General features: G+C 34.0%; 1 pseudogene; it reads right to left on the reverse strand.

Moving 5' to 3' along the window:
• Positions 1 to 1,261: 1,261 nt before the first annotated feature.
• On the reverse strand, positions 1,262 to 2,824 carry LOC143617832 (isoleucine N-monooxygenase 2 pseudogene; annotated as a pseudogene).
• Positions 2,825 to 6,615: the final 3,791 nt, after the last annotated feature.

Here is a 6,615-nt window from a genome sequence, read left to right on the forward strand (position 1 = left end):
ATAAAGAAGTATATGAGTTTGATAAAAGTTTGCCATATTTTTATCAAAATTTTACTTTTAAAATTTCATATAATCACAGGTTACCGTGATGACGTGCACATCGTCGAGAGAATGCCGAGCTTTTAGAAGAAGAATTTTTGAAAGACCTTGACATTGTATGATTATTGTTCGACCTACAGTTCGAGTGTATATGTAATTATATGTTTATCAATCCATCAAAATACATCTAGAAGATGCTGAGAAATTTTACCCATCACAAATTTCATCATTTAATTATGTTAAAGGATGTGTAGCAATGCACTCTATTTCATTTCTTATCAAAACCTTAAACATTATTGGTTCGAAAGTACCATAACTAAATGCATATGCGCATTAATATTTATAGCAAACTATACATGATTTCTATGTCTTTAATTTATATTTACATGTGTCCATCTAGGAGATATCAGAATATGTTAAAACATATATCTCAGGTATGAAAGATATGTGCTTACATTTTACCAATTCGTCAAAACAAGTTGGTTAGTCTTGTCGATGCAAAGAAACACAACATGGTTATCGATACAGTGATATATGTTTACAAGATGATGCAATAGAAGTTTTCGGGTGAAGATCATGCAACATTGTTCAACTTCAAGATTCACAAGACGCTAACGATTGACTACAAAAGTTTTGGGCAACTTTCACACAAGATAGATACTTATCATTTTAAATGATATATAAATCAGGGAGAGACAATATGCGTTTCACTCTTTTTCCCTTAGCTATGGTCTTGTCCCATTGATTTTCCTAGCAATGTTTTTAACGAGGCAACATCTCCAAGCATATCAAGTTAATAACCAAAGGGGAATGTTATGGATAATTATTGATATGGTTATCAACACCTATATTTGTGTATATGCATATGTATGTATATATTTCCTTGTATATTATTGTAATATACAATTGAATAATAAAATCTTTCTTTTTCTTCATGCATGTTCATCTCTTATTAGTTTGATATCAGACCAGTTTCAAAACATAATTAACTTTTTTATATTTATACATGTTTGGAGTACACATAATGACATACATAATGTGACGATGACTCTTATCTATGACATTTTATTGCCTAAAACCCATACTTGTCAATATTTTTATGTAAAGTGTCCAACTTACACATTAAATCTACACATTTTTTTCATCGTGACTCGAACTCTCACTAGATCGTGAGTACACTCCTTGATACCATTTGGCTAGAAACCCTTCGTCTTCATGTCAATTATTTAGGCTACACGTACGGACTCATCCGTGGCCTAGCAATTACCAAAAGTGGTTTTGCCAAGCAAATATCATCATAACTTTGAACAAGCTCAATGGATCGCTCATTCCTTGGTGCCTCCCATGTGAACCCCTTGACCATCCTTGCTAGCAACATTGTAGTCATTGTTGTGCCTAATGTTATTCCGGGACAACCACATTTCCCTGTGCTAAACGAGATCAATCCCAAGTCATTATTTGAAAGTACCACTTGTTTTCCTTCCCCATGTAGATGTCAATCGGGGTTAAACCCCAATGGATCAACCCACACATTTGGATTCCTTCCCAATCTATATCGACTTACGATTACGTGGCTACCCTTGGGCATGAAGTAACCAGCGACTGTAGTATCCATTGTCGAAACATGTGGTGGAAGAAATGGCGTAAATAGGTGCAACCTAAAAGATTCCTTGATGCATGCTTTTATGTAATTTAGTTTGGGTAGGTCTTTCTCCTCGACAAGTTTTTTGTTACCTACTACACGATTAAACTCATCAACCACTCTTTTTAATATCATAGGTTCATTAATCATCTCGCCGATTGTCCATTCTATAGCATTAGGTGGATTATCAATTGCAGCCACCATTATTTCCTTTTATTTGATAACACGTAAAGTTTAGAAAAGATATATCATGCAAACATAACCAGCTACATCAAATATCAAGCATGTCACATTTTTCTTTTCTAACTCCATTATTCCACATTTGAATACGTTCATCTACCAATGGATCCTGGTACTTACGGACCATTTCAATTTCCTTCCTCATTATCCTTTCATGGCCATCAAAGCCAGTCTTCCATCTTAACCACTGGAAGTAATCAGTGACGCAGAATGCATAAAGATACTTCAGTATAGTGAAAAGTGCAGTCATATATTCGATTTGGTTTCTTCACCGGGCCCTCCGTCTTCCATGCCTTGCCCAAAGAATCTTGTCCCAAAAATCATGTTCCTTACTAAATTCCCACACAAGTGTTGGCTCACAATACGAAGGTTTATTAATGCTCCTTCAACGATAGCATCTTGTTTCTCTACTTGGTTACATGTGTACTTAAGCAGTTGATCTGCTTCTTCGTCACGTTTAGGTTGGAGCCATTTCTATATTGCCGGTGAAAGCATCTCACGATTTATAATTCTTTTCATCTTCCTCCATTGTTCTCCAAATGGGGACATGATTGTACCGAGATATCCACCACTTGTCAAATAGGCTGACATAATATCTGGCCTTGAAATGAATATTTCATCTTGTTTCTTAAGGATCTCACATGAAATATTTGGGGAAAAAACAACAATGACGTGGGTTGATGACCCTAGACGGATGCAAAGGATTGGGGTGTCAAATTGGTCCATGAGCTTATGGATCCATCGGAAAGTCGTTTTATTTAGTAGCATTTGGATGACGCATCCGAAAAACGGTAAAGGGGTTGGGCCAGGTGGTAATGGACGTGAGTTGCTTGAAGATTTCTTATTAAAAAATCCACCAACACATATGAGCATGATGAGAATGAGGATGATTTCTAGTAACATGTTTACTGTGTTTAAGAAAAAAAATGATATTAGGTTGTGAAATGGAAAACACACTTAGGGGGGATTTAAATAATGCCATGAAGTAGGACTGTTGGAGAGTAGGGTAGCCAAAATAAACAGAAGAAATCGAAAGAAAAAAAAAGTTGAGCGTTATCCAAAAGAATTACTAGACTAATTCATTTTTAATTACATTATAAATATTAATTCTGATCTTTTTTTATTCTTTCAAGAGACCTAGCATTAGATCATCCTAATTTCAAACTAGTGTTTTAAGTATTTGATCGAAAATAGGATATGAGTCTATTATTGTAAACTTTATCTCGAAACAATGTTTCAAACAAAGAAATAATACTTCAAGTCAAGTGTATGTGTGCGTGTGCGCCATTTGGTGTTTAGCCGTCCATTGTCATTAGTTCTACAAGCCTTAATCGGGTCTAGTTCGTTTCTCGCACTCCATAATATCGGCACTTCAATGTAGTGTACCCACTGGTAGACAAACATCGGGTCGTGGAATTCTAGGCATTAGCTCGTGTGTGACTCAACTTTTGTGGGAATATCTGTCATACTTCGGTGAGTCAAAATAGTCAAACCAATCAAAAGCATTCGATAACCCATGTAATATATTAAGGAAAATTACTAAAATAGACATGTTTGACCAAAATTTTACCAAAATAGACATGCCTACTTTAGCTTACATATCTCTAATCATTGGTTTTTTGACCAATAAACAACTGACACGTCTTCGAAGTCGGCTAAGGCTGGTAAGCCTTAGCCGACAATTTATGGGCACAAAATTTTATGAAAAGTAAACGGTCTCACCTTTAGCTAATAAAAATTCGACACGTGTCAAATGCGGCTAAATTTAGCCTACATCTATGATTACTTAGCCGGCATCTTTGACTCTTAGCCGGCTTCGGGATACGTGTTTATTTACTTAGCCGGCTCAAAATATTCCTTCTTAGCCGGCTCCAACTCGGCTTGTAGGCTAAGGCTTCACTTAGCCGCCTTCTTTTTTTCATTTAGCCGTCTAATTTTAGCTGCCAAAATTGAATATTTTATCAACCTTACCAACTCTATTAAATATTTAGCCGTCTTCACTTTGCCGTCTTCTTAGCGGTGTAAATTTAGCCCCTAAAATTAAATATTTTTGCCTACTCATTTAATTATTTAGCCGGTTTCGTTTAGCCGCCAATTTTTTTCTCCTAACCGGTAGGTATGAGCATGGTACCGGTACCGAAAATACCGATCCCGAAAATCGAAAATTCTTGGTACCGGTACCAAAATATTCGGTTCGGTACCAGTACCGAGGGTAAAAAATAGGGAAATACCGGTACCGTACCGTACCAATCCCGAAAATTAAAACTTTGGTAGCGATTCTGTACCGATTTTGCTCATCCATACTAACCGACATGTTTTAGCCATCATAAATAAATACATTTACCTACCCAAATTTAATTTTTCACCAACCATTTTTATAAAATTATACAACCATATTCACTCAATCTTATAAAATCATCTTCACTCTCTCAAACTTTTTTACTTTCTTATCACAAGATCCTCATTTTATAAAACCATCTTCACACTCTCAAACTTTTTTACCTATCTGATCTTCTAAAACATGCCGGCTAGGAGAAAAAAATTGGCGGCTAAGCGAAACCGGCTAAATAATTAAGTGAGTAGGCAAAAATATTTAATTTTGATGGCTAAATTTACACCGGCTAAGAAGATGGCTAAGTGAAGCCGGCTAAATATTTAATAGAGTTGGTAAGGTTGGTAAAATATTCAATTTTGGCGGCTAAATGAAAAAAAAGAAGGCAGCTAAGTGAAGCCTTAGCCTACAAGCCGAGTTGGAGCCGGCTAAGAAGGAATATTTGGAGCCGGCTAAGTAAATAGACACGTATCCTGAAGCCGGCTAAGAGTCAAAGATGTAGGCTAAATAACCATAGATGTAGGCTAAGTTTAACCGCCTTTGATACGTGTCGAATTTTTATTGGCTAAAGGTGGGACTCATTTACTTTTCATTTTGTGCCCATAAAGTGGCGGCTAAGGCTTAGTCGGCTAAGGTGACGTGCCAATTATTTATTGGTCAAAAAACCAATAAATGGAGAGATGTAGGCTAAAATATGTATGTCTATTATAATAAAATAATGGTCATGTTTATTTTGGTAATTTTCCTAATATATTACTCGCATCTAAAGTTAGTGTAGTCAATCTAGTTAATTTAATTATTTTAATAAATTTAATTAATTATTTAAGATGGTTAAACTTTTAAATAAGTTATTATATTAATACTATATCAATATCATTAAGATCTAGTCTTTGAGTATGTACATTAATAATGTACACGCTAACACTTTTGGTAGTCCAAAGTGATAGAAAAATTCATGAGCCTTTTTAAAAATGGGTTCGTACTTCTCAAAATTTTATTAATTTATGCATTTAACTAAGTGAATGAGTTACATATAAAACTAACTTAGTTTCATTTCTTTGTAAACACTATTTTAGAATATGCAAATTGGAGTTTACTAATCCTACATTTTTGTAGTTGTCCGATAATAATACCATCTCAAAAAAATCATTCTAGTAGTCTCACCTTTCGCCGAATTTTTTCTCATTGGGCGCCAATAAAAATCCTAAACTCCGTTATGTTTTAGGGCTTTTAATCGGAAGAAGGATTTAGATTGACGTAAAACTTATCTCGAAACTACGCTGCAAATGACGAAACGATGCTTCACTTCGGGTGTTTAAACTTCCAATTAACAACAAATAAGTTATTTGGAGCACCAATACGAGATAAGTTTTAACTCAATCGAAACGTATCATCCTTCTGATCAAAAACCAAAAGGCTAAAACCTAACTTGAAACGACTCCTCCGCGTCTATGTTTTCACTCATCAGGTAACCTGTGTTTACTCTTTAATTACCTTATCTTATTTCTTATCTGGGTTTTGAAAAAGAAAAGAAAAAAAGGAAAAGAAAAGAAAAACTATAGAATGGGGTATGTGTTATGGTTCAATACTAAAATCTCAGAATGATTAATTTGTTTAAAAAGAAGAATACTGTTAAAAACAGTATAAACGAGGAATATGATATTCCAAAAAAAATCTTGATTTATTGAATAAATGAACAATTCCTCATATTAATCCAAAAGTTATATACCAAATTAGAAGTTTTGATAATTTTTTAAATTGGAAGCAAGTTGTTAAAACAACTAAAGAAGCTGTGTCCGTCAGCAATGAAGAAATGATAATAAAACTCTTAAACCTATCTGATTTAGTTAGATATAAAAAAGATTATAATTTCATTCATGTTGACTTAGTTCAAGTTGCTTTTAAACCTTTAACCCTACAAGGTTTACCAGAAAGTTTTATGGTAGTATTACGAGATGCTCGTAATCTAAATTGGAAACAATCATTAATGGGTATTATAGAAACCAGTTTAGCACATGGTCCGGTATATTTTGATGTTTATCCAGACCTACATTTGTCTTTATCTGATCAAAATATAGATAACCCTATAACTTTATATATAAAAACTCATTGATATAATTATGCCTAGGGTTCAGAAGTAATTTGCATCTGTTATAGGATATACTATAGGTTGTTAACAATTATGAATGCTAGATGCAAAAGAATAAGAAACAAATAATAAGATAGAAAAATTCATTTCAGGTAATAAAGAAGAGGGAGAAATAAGTAATACAAAAGATGATAACCTTATAAAGATCCAACCTACAATTCAACCTCCCCCAGAAATAGATAATTATAAAATAAAACCAATAAACCAATTAAT

The sequence above is a fragment of the Bidens hawaiensis genome, unplaced genomic scaffold (genome assembly GCF_021521415.1).
Source record: "Bidens hawaiensis isolate Kalapana, Puna unplaced genomic scaffold, B.hawaiensis_p1.1 tig00059147_1, whole genome shotgun sequence".
NCBI classification, from domain to species: Eukaryota; Viridiplantae; Streptophyta; class Magnoliopsida; order Asterales; family Asteraceae; genus Bidens; species Bidens hawaiensis.